The sequence below is a fragment of the Protopterus annectens genome, chromosome 4.part1 (genome assembly GCF_019279795.1).
Source record: "Protopterus annectens isolate FY-2018-M chromosome 4.part1, PAN1.0, whole genome shotgun sequence".
NCBI lineage: Eukaryota > Metazoa > Chordata > Ceratodontiformes > Protopteridae > Protopterus > Protopterus annectens.
The window spans coordinates 558,313,597-558,337,620 of NC_056734.1; the positions used below are offsets into that span (position 1 = coordinate 558,313,597).

The following is a 24,024-nucleotide window of genomic DNA, read 5'->3' on the forward strand; positions in this document are numbered from 1 at the left end:
CTGTGCCTGCTGCCCTGCTCGCTGCATCGGCTACATAAGATATGAGGTGCTTGGAGGAGTTAAATATGGAGGTTAAGGTTGCAAGCTGGGAATTAACCTTATCAGATAAGTCCTGGGCTGTAGCACCTTGCAGGGTATCTCCTAGCTCTTTTAGGAGATCCCTATGAAGTCATGTGAAATGTGACAAATAATTCAGTGACCATAAGGTAAAGGCCACTGAGGAGAGCATACACTTCCCATATCTGTCCATCATATGAGAGTCCTTGTTCAGTGGAAGGACAGATACAGAAGTGTCATCTAACTCCTTTTTTGTGCACGCTGCCACCACCATTGCATCTACAGGAACCCTTTTGTTAAATACTGCCTATCTTCCAGGGCTGTAATGAATTTATTAGGCCTCCATGGAATGGGGTCTACTGAGTCCGGAGAGTCCCACACCTCTTGACTCACCAAACCCAGGAGTGGGTCTAAAGGTGGAGACACCCTAGAGATGGAGGGGCAAGAGCCAAATGCTTCCAGGTATACCGACTCATCTTCAGAAGGGGAAAGGGACTTCCAGCCACCCCTCTGCTTAAGGATCTCCAGGATGTCTGAAAAGGAAACATCCTCAGAGGATGACCGTGGGGACCCTTCTGAATCCTCTAAGTCAGTATCAGAAGTGACAGACTCAGGGGAGTCTATGTGCTTCCTCTTACACTGTCTCTTCTGAGGGACCTCCTTGGGGTGATGCTCCGGGGAGGTATCGGAAGAGGAGGATTCACCCACTGTGACTTCCTGGGGCACTGGCTCTCTACTCTGTGGGTGATGGAGGAGTAATGAAGAGGTGGACACCGGTCCCTTAGGGGGAAGAGAGGCTGGAGCCAAAGGTGGAGCAGACTCAGTGGAGAGCACTCTCCGCATCCCCTCGAAGGCACCGCGGTCCTGGGCTGAAAAAGACTCCGGCCCCAAGAGGCCAGGAGATCTCTGTGGCACCAAGGAGGGTGGCTCCAAGGCAGATGTGGAAGCTGAACTCACCTGAGCCAAGGTGCCGAGTGGGAGAGCCGGTTCCGACAAGGTTCCGACTCAACCCCCCCCCCCCCAGAGCCGACCAGGGAGTGTCAGCCCCGAGGTCCCTCTATGGACAAAAGCATCAAGGAAACTGGAGCAGACATCAGAGCTGAGATATCAGTAGTGATTACTGGCTCTGGCGGTTCCAGAACAACAACTCCCATACTCTCTGGCTTCAAATTCATTCTAGTTGGAGGAGGAATCAGCATAGTTGGGGGTACCATTGCCGGCTCCACGATCCGATGGGCTGGGCTAGAGAGAATTTCTGCTAGGGCCCAGGTCTGAAGCAACCTCTTCACTACCCACTCCATGTCATCATCCGATAGCCTGGAGGACTTAGAGGAATGACTGGAAGACTTGTGGCTACCTGCCACCGACTGTAGTAAAGGAGATACCGGCACTGAGCGAACAGGCTCCAAGGATGGTGACTGACTCCTTTTTCGGCTCCGCAACGGTTCCGATGAAACAGATGGAACTGAGGGAGAACTATGTTTTTTGGGCCCGACAACTTTCAGAGCCGAGGAAGTATCAAGTTTAGTGCTGCTTGTCGGCTCAGACATCGGAGTCGATGAAGCAGTCTTTTTAGTCATATCTGATTTTTTTGTCTAATTTCCTTCATCCACTTTCAATATGCCTCTTAATATAAGCTTATTCCTCCTCTCCTGCAAGACCCTGGTGCTAAAACTATGACAGATGGAGCAGGAATCTTGGAGATGGAATGGTCCCAGACAGTACACACAACTAGTGTGTCCATCAGTAATGGACATTTTTTAAGTGCAGGAATTGCACTTTTTAAATCCTGACTTGTGTTCCTTAGCTGATTCCTTAGACATGACTAGCTATAAGGAAAGAACATTCTATATATAAAGTAGAAACAAACACTTGAAACAGAAAAAGGGAGTCCACAACAGCCACTTGCTAAAGTCCAAAAGCACACTGATACTTTTTAACGTACAAGCAGTTTATTTAAAAACAGACGTTTTCGTCACTTCTCTCGAGTAACTTCATCAGAAAATAAAATAACCACACAAGTGTAGTCACATTTAAAAAGTCTGCTGCAAGGCGGCATAGTTATTCAAGCCAATCAACTTGTCTCATTCAAGAGAAGGAAATTTAAAGCAACACAGTGTAACAAATAAGGTACTCAATAACTATTGAGTCGCAACAAACGAATATTTGTTAGCAATAATCACCCATGACGTTTTGACTCAGATGATAGATATTTAGTACATTCAAATGTAAATAATGGAATAATATATAACAGTAAACTAGTACTCCATAGACATTAGTCACTGTAATATCTTATAACATCATTGTCTCAAGTAGTACTTTAGTTTCAATAAACACACTATATTACAGTTGTCATTAAGACCTGGATAAGAAAAGGCATTTAATGACAACTGCCATTCCAGTTCACGACATTCAAGCCCTAATGAAATGGGTCCACCTCTAATATCATACCCTTGTTGGTCTATTGCTATAAAACAAAAAGAGTGACCAACTGTAGTGTTAATGTGCTTCGCTAAAGCATTGTCACTTTTGTTCCTGGAAATTGCATAAGTGTGCTCGTAGATTCTATCCCTAAATTTTTGATCCGTTTTTCCCACGTAAAATGCTGGACAGTTGTTATAGACAGCTAGGTAAATGATACTTTTTGAATTACAATCCAATTTATGTGTCATCGTGTATTTTCGACCTGCTATTTCAAAAGTACTACCAGTTTTAACATATCTACACATCTTACAAGCCCCACAAGAGAAAGAGCCACTTATTCTATTGTTGACTCTCAATTTTTTAGTTTCTAAAAGATTCTTTAAGTTGGCTCCTCTCCTATAAATAATAGATGGGTGGGGGCCAATTCTCTCCATTAATAAGTTGTCTTTGTACAATAAGTACCAGTTTTTGTATATAATAAACTTGATTTGGTCACTATTATTGTTAAAAGTAGTTAAGAAACTGGTTTTATAAGAAAGGCAGCTGATCCCTTGACCTGCTGGAAGTCCATTACTACTACTATGGGTTTCCCAGTTCAATATGTTTGTGGAATGTGAATCAGAACAAGGGTTGTCAACATCAGTATTCAACTCATTATTAGGTATCCTGTCCTATAGGATAGGGTTGAAAATACCTGTCCTATGTTTAGTTTTTACTTCCTCTACTAGTTCATAAACCAGATCAGAAGGATATCCTCTGTTTACGAACGTATTTTCCAACTGTTCACATTCTACTAAAAAGTCTACTTCTAAAGAGCACATCCACGCTGCTCTCACCAGTTGTCCCTTAATAATAGAATAAGTGGCTCTTTCTACAGTTGGTCAATCTTTTTGTTTTATAGCAATAGACCAACAAGGGTATGATATTAGAGGTGGACCCATTTCATTAGTGCTTGAATGTTGCGAACTGGAATGGCAGTTGTCATTAAATGCCTTTTCTTATCCAGGTCTTAATGACAACTGTAATATAGTGTGTTTATTGAAACTAAAGAACTACTTGAGACAATGATGTTATAAGATATTACAGTGACTAATGTCTATAGAGTGCTAGTTTACTGTTATATATTATTCCATTATTTACATTTGAAAGTACTAAATATCTATCATCTGATTCAAAACTTCATGGGTGATTATTGCTAACAAATGTTCGTTTGTTGCGACTCAATAGTTATTGAGTATCATATTTATTACACTGTGTTGCTTTAAATTTCCTTCTCTTGAATGAGACAAGTTGATTGGCTTGAATAACTATGCCGCCTTGCAGCGGACTTTTTAAATGTGACTACACTTGTGTGGCTATTTTATTTTCTGATGAAGTTACTCGAGAGGAGTGACGAAAACTTTTAGTTATGTACTTACCATAACTTTAGATGTATGGGATCCATCTCGCCTACATTCTCTACAGATGGGTTCGGAGCCGATCCTCGGCTCCGACTCGGCCGCTATACAATAGAACGCAGTCTCTTATTGGCTGAGTTACCTCATATCCCAGGATGCACCACTACCACTTCCCCAGATCTTGTCTGTCCGCACTCATGCTGATAGAAACATACTATTGTTATAACATTCTCAGGTCTTTCAAGAGAGGAAAGAAGTTAAATTTCGGATCGTCCGGTCTCTCCTGGTCTACGAGGCAGGGGGAAGGAGGGTGGGTTATTCGGAATGTAGGCGAGATGGATCCCATACATCTAAAGTTATGGTAAGTACATAACTAAAAGAAGTAATGTGATCCTATCTCGCCTACATTCTCTACAGATGGGACAGCGTCCCTAGCACCTAATTCCTGGGTGGCTCACTGGAAAACACTCCTGAGAACTGTGGAACTGAAGGAAACTCGACCCCTGGATGCCACATCTAATTTGTAGTGAGAAACAAAGGTGTGTGAAGATGTCCACGTGGCAGCCGCACAAATGTCGCCAATAGAGAGCTTGGAATGAAAAACTGCCGAAGTGGCCATAGCCTTAGTAGAATGAGCTTGAACTATAAGTTCCTTATTTGAGATGAGATAAACATGATTGATGCAGTCCCTGATCCACTTGGCAATAGTGACTTTTGTGACGGCTTTGCCTAATCTATTATCCGAAAAGGACACAAACAGTTGATCTGATTTTCGTGCTTTTTGTGTCCTATCCAAATAGAAACGTAATTGTCTGTGCACATCCAAGCAGTGAAAAGTATATTCAGCTCTATTCGAATACTTGGGGAAGAAGACCGGTAGATCTAGTGATTGTTGTAGACAAAAGTTAGAACAAACCTTTGGTATAAAAGATGGGTTTGGTCTAAGAGATACTCTATCCTTGTGAAATACCAAGTATGGTGGTTTAACACATAGGGCTTGAAGTTCTGAAACTCGTCTGGCTGAAGTAATAGCAACTAGAAGGGCAGTCTTCCAAGAAAGGAATTTTAGATCACAGGTTGCTGCCGGCTCAAAGGGGGATGAGGTTAATGCACCTAATACCACGTTAAGGTCCCACGGAGGTGCAGGGTGAGATATAGGGGGTCGTAGAAGCCAAGCTCCTTTAATAAAGGCTTTGCACAACTTGTTGCTCATTAAAGGAGGTCCCACACTTTCATGAAAAATGGAAATAGCCGCCAATTGTACTTTGATGGTAGACACTGAGCAACCTTGATTGAATAGGGAAGCTAAAAACTTCAGTACTTCTGATACCGAGGCTGTCATCGGGTCTAATCCTCGGAGTTGGGCCCAAATAGCAAACCTCTTCCATTTATTGCTATATATCTTTTTCGTAGAAGTCTTGTGGGCTGAAGATAAGATGTGCATGACTTCAGGGGCAAAAGAATGGCTGCTAACTATGGTTGGAAGAGGAGTAGCCAGGCTGCCAACTTCAATGAATGGAGGGACTGATGGAGCTGCCCTGACTGATGAGTCAAAAGGTCCGGAACTTGATCCAGGAACCAAGGACCCTCCAATGCATATCTGTGAAGAAAGGGGAACCAGACTTGTCGAGGCCAGTATGGGGCGATTAATATCATTTTGCTTCTCAAGCGAATCGCCTTCTGAATCACCTTGGGGAGAAGGGGAACCGGTGGAAAGGCATATAGCAGACCGGAGGGCCAAACGTGGACTAGAGCGTCCTTGGGGATCTCCCCCGGAACTGGGGTCAGAGTGAAGAAGTGTTGGCATTTCGTGTTGAGGGGACTTGCGAAGAGATCGCAACAAGGGACTTCCCATCTTGTGAAAATCTGTGTTACCACTCTGTTGTTCAAGGACCACTCGTGAGGGGAGAGAATAGTTCTGCTCAGTCTGTCGGCTATCACGTTGGATTTCCCCGGAATGTGCGTTGACACTAGGAAATGCTTGGTAGCAATCGCCCAATCCCATACTTTCATGGCTTCTCTGCAAAGGGGGTAGGACCTGGTTCCTCCTTGCTTGTTTAAGTACCAGACTACCGACATGTTGTCGGACTGAATGGCAATCGTACCCTGGGGGAGGTGATCGTGCAGTGCTTGCAACGCTAAAAGCACCGCCCTCATCTCCAGGATATTGATATGGAGAAGACTCTCGTTGGAGTGCCACGTGCCTTGGACCGACCTGTCCAGATAATGCCCCCCCCACCCTGTCTGGGAGGCGTCCGTAGTCAACGTGGCAGAGGGGAGTGGGGGAATGAAGGGTCGCCCTAGATTCAGGTTGGAGGATAGAAGCCACCAACGAAGATCCTGTTTGCACGTGTCTGTGATCAGTATGTGGTGACTGAGGGGAAGGTCTTGATAAGACCACTGGACTGACAGGAGCCACTGAAGTATCCTCATGTGCAACCTTGCCAAGGGGACCAGAAGAATGGTGGCTGCCATGGAGCCCAACAGCTGTAGGACCATTCTGGCTGGAGCACGACGTTTGAGGAGCAGAGCCTGAACCTGAAGCTGGAGTGCCGCTATTCTTTCCGCAGGGAGATAGACTCGCATCTGCCTTGAGTCTATTTCTGCACCAATAAACAGAATACATTGAGATGGTAGCAATACAGATTTTGACCAATTGAAGGTGATTCCTAAGGAGTTGCCTAGTGTGATAGTGGCTGCTAGGTTTTCCAAGAGTAGATGCCTGGAGGTGGCAGTTAGGAGCCAGTCGTCTAGGTATGGAAACACCTGGAATCCTAGACTTCTCAAGTGAGTAGTCACCACTGCCAAACATTTGGTGAACACCCTGGGGGCTGTGGTGAGACCAAAGGGCAGTGCTCGGAACTGGAAATGACTGCCTCCTAGGCTGAAGCGTAAGTGTCTCCTTGACGCCTGATCTATCAGAATGTGATAGTAGGCGTCTTTGAGATCTATGGAGCACATCCAAACACCTTTCTCCAAAAGCGGGAGGATGGATTGCAAAGTGACCATCTGGAATTTGGACTTTTTTACAAATCGGTTTAGTTTGCTGAGATCCAAAATGGGTCTCAAGTCCCCGGTCTTTTTTGGCACCAAAAAGAATCTTGAGTAAGTCCCTGATCCGGCCTGGTCTGCGGGGACAGGTTGGATGACCCCTTTTTGAAGCAGCTTTGATATTTCGTTGGCTGCATGATCCCGTTGACTGGGTGGCGGGTCCGGGATTCTTTGGACTGGTGGAGGGGGATGAACAAAGGGGATGGTGTAACCTCTGGCGATGATTCGAAGCACCCATTGGTCCTGAGTAATATTTTCCCAGGCCTTTAGGTGTTTGGCGACCCCGACTGGCTCCGGAGCTGCACAGTCGGGTACTCCTTCAGGGATGCTGGAAGGAGGAGGAGCCACGAAAGGACTCGCGGTCTCCAGTGTTGCGGGGGCCTCCGCCGCCTCTGGGACGGCATCTTCCTGAAAAATTTCCCCCTCCTCTGCCTCTAGAAAGGGAATCGCTCTGCTGCGACGAGTAAGGCTTTTGAGACTTACGGAACCACATTTTCCCTCCTCTTGAGCCTTGGGATAAGGTCTGAAGGGAATGGAAAACCGGCTCCCACGGCAGTTAAAGTCTTACCCTCCTGTTCTTGGCGAGTCAATGTGTCCTTTACCTTGGGTCCAAACAGTGAGGACCCATTAAAGGCGTCGGCAAAGGAAGACTTAAAGGCCTCCATAAAGTGACACAGGCGTAGCCAGGCTTGTCTCCGTGAGCAACACCTGTTCCAGCCGCTCTACTCGCTCCTTTGGCCGCATAAGAAATGAGCCTCATGGACGAGTTAGATAATGAAGACAGGGTAGCCAACTGGGAGTTAACCGTCTGGGTCAACTGCTCAGGTAAGTTACCAGAGAGGGTATCCGAAAGCTCCTTGATCAGATCCCTCTGTAGTCTGGTGAAATGTGTCAGGTAATTCAGAGACCTTAATGTAAAGGCCGCTGAAGAAAGGGTACGCTTGCCGTACCGATCCATGCTCCTAGACTCTTTATTAGGAGAATGGATGGACGTCGAAGCCTCTGCCACATCTTGTTGGGTGGCAGATGCCACCACCATAGCATCTACAGCCACGCCTTTCGATAAAAAGTCCTTGTCCGGGGGAGCCGAGAGGAACTTATTGGGGCAAGCTGGCACCAGTTCCACAGAATCCGGGTGTTCCCACCCCCTTCGAGAGATCAAATCCAGAAGCTCATCAAAGGGCGGAGACACCCAGGAGGCAGAGGGCTGAGCCCCGAAGGCCTTGAGGAAAACCGACTCCTCAGCAGAAGGGGGTTTGGACTGCCAGTCGCCTCGTTGCTTGAGGATCTCTAAGATGTCCGCAAAGGAGACATCTTCCGAGGACGACTTTGGGGACCCCTCCACATCATCAAGCTTGGTATCCGAGGTGAGAGACTCATCAGGGGAGTCGACGTGTTTCCTCTTACACTGTTTCTTCCTAGGAGGTTCCTCCAGCGTGTCGGAGGGACCTCCAGGAAGAAGGGAACCCCCAATGGGGGTAACCTCAGGCCCAGGGGCTCCACTGTCGTGAGACAGGGGGATTGCAAAAGCGCCAGTCTCCATGCCCAGGGAAGGTGGTGGTGAAATGGTCGAAGTGGCCACAGAGGATTTGGCCAAGGCACTTCTCATGGCATCGAAGGCTGGACCCCCAGAGTCCTGGGATGGTTCATCCCCCGAGACCACAACGGCAGTCGGAACCCCTGCAGCCGACGCACCGAGAGGGAGGCTCGGAACCGAAAGGATCGGGCCCGAAGTGTCCCCCCCGGGGCCGACAGAGGAGGTCCGCGTACCGAACCCCGACCCGAGGGACGGGGTTGAAGTTAGAGTTGGAACCGGCCCGATAACCTCCACCGGTTCCACCAACACTGACTCCAACGGCGCCAAGGCTGTTGGAGGAGGAATCGATGTAGCAGGACAGGAGATCGGCTCCAAAGCCAACTGGGCTGGAGCCGAGATCAACTTTGCGAAGACTGGAGACTGGAAAAGCCTTTGAAGCACCCTGTCTAAGTCCGAATCGGACATCCTCGAAGACCGAGAAGAGACCGACCGGGTCCGAGTCGACTTCTCCGCCGGCTCCGAAAGACTGCGGGACCGGCTCCGTAATGGTTCTAGAAGTATCGGCGCTGAGGGAGACTCCACTACTACTGCAATTTCCCTCGGAGCCGATGAGGACTTCGCACGAAGGGAAGAGTCTGAGCGGCAACCCCATCGGTTCCGAAGGCAGTGGAGCCGATGAAGGTGACACGCCTCGACGCCGAGCTCGACTCCGAAACCAGAGGAGTCGAGGCTGGAGACATCGAGGCAGACCGTTCCGCCCTCGGCTCCGAAGTCCGTGGAGCCGACGGAGAAGCCTGCCGAGACTTTTTTGCTGCGGATCCGGCGGGCTGGTCGGAGCCAAGGTTTCTTCTTCCTCGAAGAAGAAGAGGAAGATAGGGCTTCCTCAAAGGAAGGGTAATAAGCCCTTTTAAGATCAACTTATTTTCCCTCTCTTTTAGTACCTGAGAGGAAAAAGCGTGGCAAACGCTACAGGACTCCTGAAGATGCTTGGGACCTAAACAATAAACACATAAGGAATGGTCATCTGTTATAGACATTTTATAACTACATTTAACACACTTTTTAAAACCGGATTGTCTATGCTCTTTAGACATGGTTATAAAAACACTAAACACCGACTACAAGAAAAAAACAAGTTAGTACAGACAACCTAGACTCTAACTTAAACGCCTAGGGTAGGGCTAGGCCCCTCTAACTTAAACGGGACCGTTAACTAACAAACAAAACACAATTTACCACAAAAAATATACCAAAACCAATCACACAACAACAATAGCTGTTAAAACAGCTTTTGGGTAAGTTTTTACCAAAATTCAGACAGAAAAAATTTCTGACTAAAGATACTTAGCTCAGCCAAGTCCGAGACCATGTCTATGCTGAAAAGCGGCAAACGAGATCTGGGGAAGTGGTAGTGGTGCATCCTGGGATATGAGGTAACTCAGCCAATAAGAGACTGCGTTCTATTGTATAGCGGCCGAGTCGGAGCCGAGGATCGGCTCCGAACCCATCTGTAGAGAATGTAGGCGATAGGATCACATTACATCGTCTGTTTTTAAATAAACTGCTTGTACGTTAAAAAGTATCAGTGTGCTTTTGGACTTTAGCGAGTGGCTGTTGCGGACTCCCTTTTTCCGTTTCAACATTCTATATATGTTAGAAAAAATTATATCTTTATGGAAAGAGAAAGATAGCAAAAAACAGGAAGATATAAACATTTTTTTTTAATAAGAAAAAAGGAGGAAAGGGAGGAGGAGAAGTCTTTAAGTTAAACGACTATCTCCTCCACCGGAGCAGATGCCTCTAACTTAAACAGTGACTCCTAAGGGGGGAAAGAAGGAAGAGAAGGGACAAGAATCCTCTAACTTAAATGGATTCTTGAGGAGATAACAAGGCCCAAAGAAAAAAACAGTCACAAAGGTAAAAATACAAGGTCAGAGAGCGAAAAAATATCATAAGGCTATTACGATAGAACTAATAAGTAATAGTAGATGATAATTAGGAGATAACTGGTATAAAGATATAAAAAATATAAAATTTTACAAGCCTGAGCCAGTGAAGACAATCCCGTAGCTTCAAGTGGCAAATAAGATCTGGGGAACAGCTGCTAAGCACCATGGGATAGGACTGAGCCTCGAGCCAGTAGAAGCTCTCGAGCTTTAGTATAAGGCCGAGTTGAAACCGAGTTTTGGCTCTGAACCCAACCAGCAAGAATGAAAGCGAGATCAGACAACATAACATCTAAAAGTTAAACAACCAAAAAACAACAACAGCAAAGTTAGAGAAGAAGAGGTGTTTTTTTTTAAACAGATAGAAAAGTGAGGAGACCAACAATGGGACTTAGAAATAGAGGGACAGTACCAACGATGGTATAAAAATAACTACCAAATTTAGAGGATAGGATTTAGAAAAAGGTATATGAATTTACAGACAAAAAGATGATATTTAGGGAAAACTGACTAAAGGAAGGTAATGATATACATAATAACAAAAAAAATGCTACACTTAGCTTGAGAGAGAAGGCTTGGCATGTCTGGCGAGGAACGTGGCAAACGAGATCTGAAGAGACTATGAGAGAGGCATTGTGGGTAGGTCTTAGCTGAGAATTTTTGGCTGGCGTGATCTTGGTAATGGTCATGTTGGTTCCGAGGATAGAATGGATGTCCTAACAGTAAGGAATGAATAAAGATTTACAAGCTCAGATTAATAGGTTTTGTATTGATATGCATTTTCTGAAGGATATGAAGTCTGAAATTCAAATGTCTGCTATTATTTAGTGACTTTAGTCCTCAATGATTTTAAAGAAAACAACAACTTTTATGAGGAACAGAAAAATTATACACAAAAAATCTGGACATTCTGCAAAAATATGGACAGTTGAGAGCTATGATCCTGGTCATAATTTCACTCCCTCTTCACAGATCAATTGCATTATTTAATGTTTAATCTGTTTCTCTTAATATCACTGCCCCTTATTGGATGATTTATTATGCAACACATTGTAATATCTTGTATTAAGGGAACACTAAATTCACGGCCCTTAACTTGATTGTTCATTTCATGACCATATGCATTAATGCTTTTGTGAAAGGCTGAGCCTCCATGAAATAAATAGCAGATTTTGAATTAATTTACAGTAACTCTGAAACTTCTGATTCATCATCTCAATACTCTTGTCTCTCTACATTTTGAAACTTGATGGTATTGTACATTTTCAGGCCTCCATCATCTGTCAGCTGTATATGTTTTTCACACTGTACCTTTTCAGGCTTCTTGGGTATTCCACTTGTAGTTAGGAATTAAATAGAAGTTATGTTCTTACCATAACGTTCCATGTTAGTTGTCTTCTTCTCTCCTTCTTTCTTGCTGGATGGGTTCGGAGCCAACCTCGGCTCCGACTCGGCCACTCTAAAAGCTCGAGAGTTGGTTCCACCGGCTCGAGGCTCCCCTTATATCCCACAATGCTAGGCGGTATTACCTCAGATCTCGTTTGTAAGCTAGGCCCAGCCAAAAGGTAACTCCAGAACCACTGGAAAAAGGGGAAAAACCCACCTCTATAAAAAGGAAGGGAAGAATGTGACCTGAAACCTGATGAAAGGCATATATGCAAGTATAGCATATACCTATATACAATAGAGGTGGTAGAAAAAGAGGTCACAATCAAACTCCTCTAGGTCTGTCTAGGCTAGGGGAAGGAGGGGGGCCTTAAGAAGAAGAAGAAGACAACTAACATGGAGCGTTATGGTAAGAACATAACTTCTATATGTTAAGTTGTCCATCTCTTCATTCTTGCTGGATGGGACAGCGTCCTAGCACCTTGTCCCGGGTGGCCTATCGGAACAGACTCTTGAGAACAGTGGAACCAAAATTAGCTCTATGTCTAGAAGCTAAATCCAACTTATAATGAGAAATGAAAGTGTGAGGAGTAGCCCAAGTAGCCGCTGCACAAATGGTGTCAATAGGCAGCCTGTCTTGGAAGGCTATAGAAGTAGCCAAAGCTCTGGTGGAGTGGGCCTTAGGCTTGTTAGGCAGCTTTTGGTGTCTAATTTCATAAGCAAAAAATCAGAGATGTTAGCCATCTGGAGAGTGATACCTTGAAACTGAAAGTCCCTTTTTGCCTTCTGCATAAGAGACAAACAACTGGTCAGTTTTCCTGATCTGTTTGGTTCTATCCAAATAATACCTTAACTGACGATGAACATCTAGCCAATGCAATTTTTGTTCAGACCTGTTAGAATAGTTAGGAAAAAACACAGGAGGTCAATGCTTTGATTTAGGTTAGGCACGAGAGGCTACTTTAGGTAAAAAGGATGGATTGATTCGTAAGGACACCCTGTCTTTATGAAACAATAGATATGGTGGTCGACTGCTGAGTGCATGAAGTTCTGAGACCCTTCTAGCTGAAGTAATGGCTACCAGAAAGAGAGTCTTCCAGGATAGCAATTTCAATGAACAGGAAGCTGCAGGTTCGAAAGGGGAGAATCAAAGATGTGAGAACTAAATTAAGGTCCCAAGAAGGAGGAGGATTTCTTATAGGAGGTCTGAGAAGAAAAACTCCCTTCAAAAAAGCTTTGCAAAGCTTGTGAGACATGATGGCAGAATCTGAAATGCCCACATGAAAGTTAGAAATAGCTGCCAATTGAACTTTAAGAGTAAAAGGAGATGAACCTGCATGGAAGAGTTCAGCTAGAAATTCAAGGACTATTTGGATGGAAGCAGTGAAAGGATCTATGTCCCTTCCTTGAGCCCAATAGGCGAAACGTTTCCACTTACTAAGATAAATCTTCCTAGTGGAAGATTTATGGGAAGCTATCAAAATATCTCGAACAGAGTGAGATGTTTGAGGAAGCCTGGCTAAGGTTGGAATTGGAGGAACCAAGCAGCGAGGTTCAGAGAGGGGAGGGAGCGATGTAACTGACCCGATTGATGGATCAAAAGATCTGGAACTAGGTCCAGATGCCAAAGTTGCTTCAACAGAAATTGATGTAGAAAGGGGAACCAAACCTGTCGAGGCCAGTAAGGAGCAATGAGGATCAATGAGGCCTTCTGAGCGATAGCTTTCTGTATCACTTGAGAGATTAGTGGGAAGGGAGGAAATGCATACAGAAGTCCCCGGGGCCAAACTTGGACTAGAGCGTCTCTGCTGGGCTGGCCTGGTAACGGGAACAGGGTGAAATAATCTCTGCACTTGCTGTTTTGGGGAGTAGCAAAAAGGTCGCAGCAAGGCTGACCCCACTTGAGAAAAATTTTCTCCAGAATAGACTCTTTCAGAGACCACTCGTGAGGCATGAGGATAGCTCTGCTCAACTTGTCCGCAATTAGATTGGACTTCCCGGGGATGTGCGTTGCTATCAGAAAACGCTGAGAAGAAATCGCCCATTGCCACAGTCTGAGTGCTTCTCGACATAGGGGATAGGATCTGGTTCCGCCTTGTTTGTTGATATACCACACTACAGACATATTGTCCGTCTGGATTGCTATCGTTCCCAAGGGAAGAGAGTCTTGAAGGGCTTGCAACGCTAAAAGCACTGCTCTCATCTCTAGAACATTTATATGCAAGTGGCATTCGTCTGGTTGCCATATGCCCTGGACTGTTCTGCCCTGATAATGCCCCCCCCACCCGATCAGGAGGCGTCCATTGTCAGAGTAGCAACGGAGGAAGGAACAAAGGGTCTTCCCAGGAGAGCTGAGGGAAGACATCCACCAAAGAAGATGATTCTTGCATGCTTGCGTAATCATAATGGTGTGGGACATCGGAAGTTGTTGGTATGACCATTGTGTGAAGAGCATCCATTGAAGGATTCTCATGTGGAATCTGGCTAATAACAGTAGAGGGATAGCAGCTGCCATAATCCCCAGTACTTTCCGAACTAATCTGGCTTTGACTCTGTTGCTGTGGAAGAGAAGGGAGACCAGTTTGCGTACGTCTGCTATTCTTTGGTCTGTTAGTCTCGCAGACATGTTGACTGTGTCTAGATTTGCCTATGAGGTAATAGCGACAAGGCGACAAAACAGACTTTTCGCAATTTATTGATATGCCTAACTTTTGACAAATGCGAAAGGTGTAGTCTCTGGCCATCAGAAGAAGATGCTTGGTAGGAGCTGTGAGGAGCCAGTCGTCCAAATATGGAAACACCTGGAATCCTTGACGTCTCAGGTGAGAAGCTACCACTGCCATGCATTTGGTAAACACCGGGGGCAGTGGTGAGACCAAAGGGCAGGGCTCTGAATTGAAAGTGACTGGTTCCCAGCCGGAGGCGTCTGTTCATTTTTATATGATAGTACGCATCCTGGAGGTCTATAGAGCACATCCAGTTTCCTTTCCCAAAGGGTAGGATGGATTGTAGCGTGACCATCCGAAATCTTGTTTTCTTGACCGACTTGTTCAAGATACTGAGATCCAAAATGGGTCTCCAGTCCCCTGTTTTCTTTGGAACCAAAAAGAATTTGGAGTAGATTGCGGATCCTTGCTGGTCTGCTGGCACTGGCTGAATGGCTCTTTTTGCAAGCAACTTTGAAATTTCCAACGCTGCTTGATCCCTTTGAGCGGGTGGAACATCTGGAAGGGATTTTTTTGATTGATTTGGAATACGAAAGAACGGAATGGAATAGCCGGAAATGATGGACTGTACCCACTTGTCTAGAGTAAGGAATTGCCAGGCTTCTGGGTACAGTGACAATCTTCCCCGACTGCCCCCGAAGGTGGACAGTCGGGCAACACCTCAGGGATGCTGGAAGGGCTTATCGGAAAAGGTTTCTTGATTGCCCTGGTTCTGCGGACCCCCCCCTGCCTCTAGGGCAACGTCTACCATTATTGTTCCCCCCTCTCTGCCTCTGGAGGGGAACCGACTCTGTGCGTCAGGCAAAGTCCCTTGAGATTGTTTGCGGAACCACATTTTCCCACCTTTCTGGCCTTTGGGGTAAGGCCTAGAAGGAGTAGAAAAACGGACTCCGACGGCAGAAAGAGTTTTGCCATCCGTCTCGCACCTCGTCAAGGTTTCTTTCACTTGAGGACCAAAGAGAGATGATCCATCAAGCGGGAATTAGTGAAAGACGTTTTAAAGGGTCCAAATTGCATAGCCGCATCCAGGCATGCCGTAAGGCAACACCTGTCCCTGGCTCTGCTCACTCCATCAGCCGCATATGAAAGGAGGCGCATGGAGGAGTTAGCTATAGAATTTAGGGTAGCCAGCTGAGCGTTCATCTTGTCCTGAAAACCCGCAGCTGTAGGATCCTTCAACATGTCACTCGCTTCCTTGATCAAATCTCTTTGAAGATGAGTGAAATGGCATAGGTAGTTCAGCGAACGCATAGCAAAGGTCGCTGACAAAAACATCCGCTTCCCGTACCTGTCCATAGACCTAGATTCCTTGTTAGGAGGATGGACAGGCACCGAAGGATCAGCTAGTTCCTTCTTAGTGGCAGCAGCTACCACCATAGCATCCACAGAAACTCCCTTGGTCAGAAATTGTTTATCTGTTGGTGCTGTGATAAACTTTGAAGGTCTCCTGGGGGTGGGGTCCACTGAGTCAGGAGCCGTCCAAGCCTTTTTTGCTACCACCTGCATGAGGGGGTCAAAGGGGGGGGACACCCAGGAGGTGGAAGGGCGAGAACCAAATGCCTCAAGATACACAGATTCATCCTCCGAAGGGTTAAGTGCTGGCCAATTTCCCCTCTGTTTCAGGATTTCTAGAATGTCTGCAAATGAGACATCTTCAGAAGGGGAATGGGGGGAACCCTCAGAATCCTCTAAATCTGTGTCAAAGGTGACAGACTCAGGTGAGTCTATGTGCTTCCTCTTACACTTTCTCTTCCTAGGGGGCTCCCCTGCCAATTCAGGAGAGGCCTCGGAAGGATGAGATCCCACAGGGGATTCTTGAGGAGCTGGCTCTCTGCGGTCTGGGATGAGGGAGTGAGTAGACATAACCTGAGGCACCGAAGAGGGAGGGCGGAGCCGACTGTGGAGTTGAACAAGGTTCCAACACACTCCGCATGACCTCGAGCACCCCTGTCAGGCAGAGCCAGAGGTCCCGCTCCGAGCTGAGAACCCCCTCGGCACCGACAGTGATGGCTCGAGGCGATGTCAGAGCCGAACTCACCAGCGCCGAGGCACCGAGAGAGGCGGGGTCGGACAAGGGTCCGATGCCACTCACCCCTCGAGCCGGCGGAAGTCCGGCACGAGATTCTTCCAAGGAAGAAATCGGAGCCGACGGAGCCGAAGACAATTGTATCGGCTCGGCGCTACCACAGTCTCGGTTCAGCGCCCGGCTCCAAGCTCAAGAGTCGGAGGAGGAACATTTGAGGACAGGGTCAAGCATCGACTGATGAGTCGGGCTCTGAAGCATTTGGGCCAGTGCCTCGGACTTAAGAAGTCGACTCACTACCCTCTGAAGGTCATGATCCGAAAGCCTCGATGACCTAGAGGAGTGAGATCTATGGCTCCATTCAGACAGCAAGGGAGATGCTGGAGCGAAATGAACGGAGCCAAGGGACGGTGACCTAGACCTCTTTCTAGATGTCGGCTCAGATGGTCTGATCAGAGCAGACACAGGAATTTCCAATACCTCGGCTCCAGCCGGAGCCGAGGAAACCACAGAAGCTGCAGTCTGAGACTCATCGGCTCCAGCCAGAGCCAATGTAGCAGGAGGTTTCGAAGCCTTAGGCCTAGACTCAGAAGCTGGAGTCGAGGACCTAGAAGCCTTAGAGGGTTTGCCCGAAGTAGCAGTAAGGGAACCCTCAGGCTTAAGCAAACCTCTAAAAATTAGTTTATTTTTTCTTTCCTGCAGGACTCTAGGGCTGAAGCCATGGCATACAGCACAAGAGTCCTGCAGGTGTAAAGGTCCCAGGCAGTACACACAAGAAGTGTGACCGTCTGTCAGAGACATTTTCTGACAGCACGAGTCACACTTCTTGAAGCCTGAGACCTTCGAGTCCTTAGACATTGTCAAGGAAAGTGTAACCACACACACACTCAAACACACGATTACACTTTACACAAGTTTAACTAGAAAAATTACACTTTACACAAGTTTTCTAGATCCTAACAAAAACACATACACTCCACTAAGGGGATGGTAGGGCCGAAGGCCTGTGGGAAGAACTTATAAGTTCTTTGTGGAAAAAAGGTGGATAAACAGAAGGAAAAGGGTCTAAATCCACTAATTTAAGGGAAATAACTATAATAGGTTAAATTAAAGGGGTTTAAATAGACTATAGATTACTCTATAATAACTGACCTGAAGCCGGTAGCAACCAAACACCTCGCTCGCTGTAGCAAGCGAGATCTGAGGTAATACCGCCTAGCATTGTGGGATATAAGGAGCCTCGAGCGGTGGAACCAACTCTCGAGCTTTTAGAGTGGCCGAGTCGGAGCCGAGGTCGGCTCCGAACCCATCCAGCAAGAATGAAGGCGAGATGGACAACTTAACATTCTAATTTATGAGTTCAAGGCTTCCAGTTCTGAGATAAATTACCTTGTAAAGGTTGAATGCTAGTCATTTCTCAAACAAAAGACAAAATGACATTACCAGCTGCTTTCCAGAGTTACAGTACTTCTCACTCCATGTAACATTTTGACATACCTCATTCAAAATTATAAGACAGGACAGAATCTTGCAAGTATAGAGAGGGGCAACTACTGGGATGGCCAGGCTATTGTTTTGGGGCTGTCTGCAATTACCTGCCATTTGTGGAACGTGGAAAGCATTTCGTCAAAGTGTGTAACTGGTTCATTTCAGTGTTTCTTGGGTTCAGCTCAGGATTTGTTGGTTAAAATTAAGCACTTCAGTTGAGAGAACGAGAGTGATTAAGTGATTATAGAATGAGACCTTAAAGGATTTCTGCACCCATAGTTGTATGTATGTATGTGTGTGTGTGTGTGTGTGTGTGTGTGTGTGTGTGTGTGTGTGCGTGCGTGCATGTGTGTGTGTCTGTGTGTGTGTGTGTGTGTGTGTGTGTGTGTGTGTGTGTGTGTGTGTGTGTGTGTGTGTGTGTGTGTGTATGTGCTTATGCATGACGCATAAAGATGTCCTGGCTACATATATGTTGCTTCTTAATGTTGTTATGAGTGAAAGTTTGTTGTTTCACTTTTAATCTGTGTTTGAGGCATCAAATGTGACACAATTGAGTGTTATGTGTTATTGTGAATGACTGAAGGGTGAGATGTGTATTCCAAGAACTATTAGCTGATATGACTAGGAAATCTTCACTGAATAAATATGAAAAAATATGCCAGGTATATTTGTGCAAGATATAAACACTGCATGAACTGCATGAAAAAAATAATCAAGCTCTGAGAGAAACTAACTGGGGTTTCAGGAAGGATGTGCATCCCAAATTGCTTTGTTTCAATAAGAGCTTCTTCTAAGAGTATGAGTTAATGATTTTTCTTACCTTACTCTTATTAAAGCAGTTGGACAGAACAAGATAAAATCTATGTTCCTCTTACAAGAATGAAAACAAGAATTCTTTTTGTCTTCTTTATTATTGTCAGTCATCTGTAAATACAACAAATGATATATGGTATTAACCATTCACAGATCTGATGTAAGCTGCCAGCACAATAATGTGGAAGCAGCTCTAACACATACTCTATCACCATCAATTTACAAATGCTGCAAATACAATACACTTATTAATGGCATAGGTGCTCTAACATCACATTTCCTCACGTATTCTTAGAATCCAATTGGTATATAAAAAGAAGTTATGTACCTACCATAACGTTCCATGTTAGTTGCCTTCATCTCGCCTTCTTTCTTGCTTGTTGGGATCGGAGCTGATCCTCGGGTCTGACTCGGCCATCTTCTATAGCTCGAGAGCTGTTTACTGGCTCGAGGCTACTCCTTATCCCATGATACCTAGCGCTAGCTACCCAGATCTCGTTTGAAATAGCTAACCCCAGCTATAGCTATGGAATGAAACCCCTCCAAACAGAGGGTTAAAACTACCTGTTATAATCTCTAAGTCAGTAGAGAAAACAAACCAGAGAACACTCAGCCAGTGAAACTTAAACTCCTCTCGGTCCAATAGGACAGGGGGAAGGAGGGTGGGACGCAAAAAAGAAGGCGAGATGAAGACAACTAACATGGAATGTTATGGTAGGTACTTAACTTCTTTATGTTAAGTTGTCTATCTCGCCTTCATTTCTTGCTTGTTGGGACAGAGTCCCTAGCACCTACGATCCTGGGCGGCTCATTGGAACAGACTCTTCAGAACAGTGGAACCAAAGTTAGCTCTATTCCCGGAGACCATGTCTAACTTGTAATGAGTAATAAAAGTATGAGGATTTGCCCACGTGGCAGTGGCATAGATAGAGTCCATGGGCAACCTAGACTGGAAGGCTACAGAGGTAGCCAAAGCCTTAGTAAAATGACCTTTCGGTTTGGTAGACAACTCTTTGTTTCGTAGTTGATAGATGAAGGTAATAATGTGAGACAACCACCTGGACAGGCTCACTTTAGAAACTGGAAGACCCTGCTTGCCCCTAGCATAGGAAAGGAAAAGTTGGTCCGACTTTCTTATATCCTTCGTTCTATGCAGGTAAAAGTGCAATTGTCTATGAACATCCAAAAGGTGTAATTTGTATTCTGCCTTGTTGGTGTGGTTATGGAAAAACACAGGAAGGTCTATAGATTGGTTTAAATTATTTTCTGAACAGACTTTCGGAAGGAAGGAGGGATTAGTTCTCAGAGCAACCCTGTCCTTATAAAAAACTAAGTACGGCGGATGAACGCTTAGTGCCTGAAGTTCCGAGACACATCTGGCTGAGGTAATAGCTACCAGGAAGAGAGTTTTCCAAGATAGAAACTTATTGGAGCAGGATGCTGCTGGTTCAAAAGGGGGCATAATCAAAGAGGTTAGTACCAAATTAAGGTCCCAAGGAAGAGGGGGATCTCTCACTGGGGGCCTAAGGAGAGTCGTCCCTCTGAGGAAGGCCTTACACAGCTTATGAGACATAATGTTTAGATTAGAAAACCCAAATGAAAGTTAGAGATGGCCGCTAATTGAACCCTAATTGTGGCTGAAGCAGACCCAGAATGAAAAAGCTCTGTTAGGAGCTCCAAGATTTCGTGAACTGGGGCTGAAAAGGGATCTATGTTCCTAGCCTCTGCCCAACAAGAGAAACGTTTCCATTTGCTAGCATAAGTCTTCCTAGTAGCAGATTTGTGAGAGGAGAAAATAATCTCACACACAGCCGGGGAGATGCTGGGAAGCCTGGCAAGGGTTGGAATTGGATCAACCAAGCTGTGAGCTGGAGTGTTTGGAGGGATCGATGCAGCTCTCCTGATTGATGAATCAGCAGATCTGGAACAGGATCTAGAGTCCAGGGCTGCTCAAGGAGGAAACGGTGCAGGAACGGAAACCATATCTGTCAAGGCCAGTAAGGGGCAATGAGGATCATTTTGCAACCCAACAATATAGCTTTCTGTATGAGTTTGGGTATAAGAGGGAATGGCGGGAATGCATAAAGAAGTCCCTGAGGCCAATTGTGGACTAGGGCGTCTCTGGGAGGGTGATTGGGAAGCAGTAAAAAGGTGAAGTAGTTGCTGCATTTGCTGTTGAAGGGGGTGGCAAACAGATCGCAGCAAGGCTGTCCCCATTTGCGGAATATCATATCCGCAACTACGTGATTCAGAGACCACTCATGAGGCATGAGAATAGCTCTGCTGAGCCTGTCCGCTATGATGTTGGACTTCCCAGGGATGTGCGTCGCAATCAGAAATCGTTGGGAGGAAATCACCCACTGCCAGAGTCTGAGTGCTTCTCGACATAGGGGGTAGAACCTGGTTCCGCCCTGCTTGTTGATGTACCACACTACTGACATGTTGTCAGTTTGGATTGCAATGGTCCTGGAAGGGAGGGAGGGAGTCCTGAAGTACTTGCAATGCTAGGAGCACGGCTCTCATCTTCAAGACAGACATTTATGTGCAGATGGTACTCGTGAGGCTGCCAAGTGCCTTGGACTGTTCTGCCCTGATAATGCCCCCCCACCCTATCAGTGAGGCATCCATGGTCACTGTGGCAACTGGGGGAGACTGGATGAATGTTTTGCCCTGAGACATTAGTGGGAAGACCATCCACCAGGAAAGGTGCCTTTTGCATGTTTCTGTAATTATGATCATGTGAGACATGGGGAGCTGTTGAAAGGACCACTGTGTGAAGAGGAGCCACTGAAGGATTCTCATGTGAAAACGTGCCAGAGTTATCAGAAGAATTGCTGCTGCCATAGAACCCAGAGTTTGAAGGACCAGCCTAACTTGTACCCGTTTGCATTGCATGAGGATGTGAACTTGTTGCCGAATTGTGGCTACCCTGTCTGGTGGTAGCCTTGCGGACATACTTCTTGTATCTAAACTGCTCCTATATAGGTAACAGATTGACAGGGCAATAAGGCAGATTTTTTTAAAATTTATAGTAATGCCTAGCTGGGCACAAATTGTGATTGCATAGTCCCTGGCTTGAAGGAGTTGATGCCTGGTAGTACCAGTAAGGAGCCAGTCGTCTAGATATGGAAACACCTGGAATCCTTGACGCCTCAGGTGAGCCGTGACTACTGCCATGCATTTGGTGAACACCCTGGGGGCTGTGGTGAGACAAAAGGGCAGAGCTCTGAACTGGTAATGACTGGCTCCTAGCCGGAAGCGAAGGAATCTCCTGGAGCGCCTGCCCATTTTGATGTGATAGTACGCATCCTGAAGATCTATTGAGCACATCCAATTGTCCTGACCCAAATAGGGTAGAATAGACTGCACTGTGACCATCTGAAACCTTGTTCTTTGAACAGACTTGCTTAGTCTGCTGAGATCCAATATTGGTCTCCAGTCCCCTGTCTTTTTTGGTACTAAAAAGAACCTTGAGTAAGTTCCGGATCCGAGTTGGTCTGCCGGGACTTCCTGGATGACTCTTTTTTCTAGCAGTCTTGAAACTTCTATGACTGCTTGGGCCCTCAGATTGGGTGGAACATCTGGAAGGGATTTGCTTGACAGTAAGGGGGGTTGAAAGAAGGGAATCATGTAGCCTCCGGATATGATTGAGTGTACCCATTTGTCTCACGTTAGGTTTTGCCAGGCTTTTGGGTACAGTGAAAGTCTTCCCCTGACTACCTCCAGAGGCGGGCAGCCGGGCAACCCTTCAGGGATGCTGGAAGGGCTTGTCAGAGAAGGATTCTCTGCTGTCCTGGTTCTGTGGACCCCCTCTGCCCCGAGGGCGGCGTCTGTTGTTATTGTTTCCTCCTCTGCCCCTGGAGGAAAAATCACTACGTGTGTCAGGCGAGGCTCCCTGGGATTTCCAAAACCACATTTTACCACTCTTCTGACCTTTGGGATATGGTCTGGAAAGAATGGAAAAATGGACTCCCTTGGCAGAGAGAATCTTGCCTTCCTGTTCACACCTAGTGAGAGTGTCTTTCACCTGTGGTCCAAAAAGAAATGAACCGTCAAAGGGAGTGTTGGTGAATGATGCCCTAAAAATTTCCGCAAAATTCCTGAGGGCCACGCCTGTACCTGCGGCTCTACTCACACCATTGGCTGCATAGGAGATGAGCCTCATGGAGGAGTTAACTACCGAATTAAGGGTCGCCAGCTAAGAGGCCACTTTAGCTTGAGCTCCTTCAGCTGATGGATCCTGGAGGGAATCTCCAAGCTCTTTCAGAAGATCCCTCTGAAGCCTGGTAAAATGGCATAAGTAATTCAGAGACCTCATGGAAAAGGTTGCTGAAGCAAACATTCACTTCCTGTATCTATCCATGGTCCTAGACTCCTTGTTAGGAGGATGGACAGAGGAAGAAGTTTCCGCTAACTCCTTTTTAGTGGCTGCTGCTACCACCATGGCATCTACGGGAACACCCTTAGTAAAAACTGTTTATCAGGGGGTGCAGTGATAAACTTGCCGGGTCTCCTCAGGGTTGGTTCCACTGTATCCGGGGCTGACCAAGCCCTTCGAGCCAAAACTGACATTAGTGGATCAAAAGGCGGAGACACCCAGGAGGTGGAAGGTCGGGAACCGAACGCATCCAGGAATACAGATTCATCCTCAGTAGGGGCTAGGGCAGTCCAGTTCCCCCTCTGCTTAAGTATTTCTAGGATGTCCGAAAAGTAAACATCTTCTGAGGGGGATCTCAGGGACCCTTCCGATTCATCCAAATCCGTGTCCGAAGTGACAGACTCAGGGGAGTCAATGTGCTTCCTCTTGCACTTCCTCTTCTGAGGGGGCTCCTCTGAATGATCAGGGGACGCCTCGGAAGAAGATGAAACACCCAATGGGGTGCTCTGGAGCACCAGTTCCCCATGCTTGGGATCTGGAGGAGGGGCAGAGGTTGACGCAGGCACTACTGGGGTCGGAGCCAGTGGGGTCGAAAGTGGAGCTGACTCAGAGGCCAGTACACTCCTCATGACATTGAAGGTGTCCCTGCCACGTTGCAGAGAGGGCTCCAGTTCTGAGGAAACTGGAATCCTCCTCCGTACCGAGGGAGATGGCTCCGAGGCCGATGTAGGAGCTGAGCTCACCTGCGCCGACGCTCCGAGAGGGAGAACAGGGTCGGACAAGGGTCCGATGCCACTC

At 46.4% G+C, this 24,024-nt stretch overlaps 1 protein-coding gene across 1 annotated transcript in view; it reads right to left on the reverse strand.

The window, feature by feature from the left end:
* SGPP2 (sphingosine-1-phosphate phosphatase 2) overlaps positions 1-24,024 on the reverse strand; it is a 1,416,879-nt gene that overhangs the window by 272,720 nt on the left and 1,120,135 nt on the right. The gene's annotated exons all lie outside the window — the stretch shown is intronic.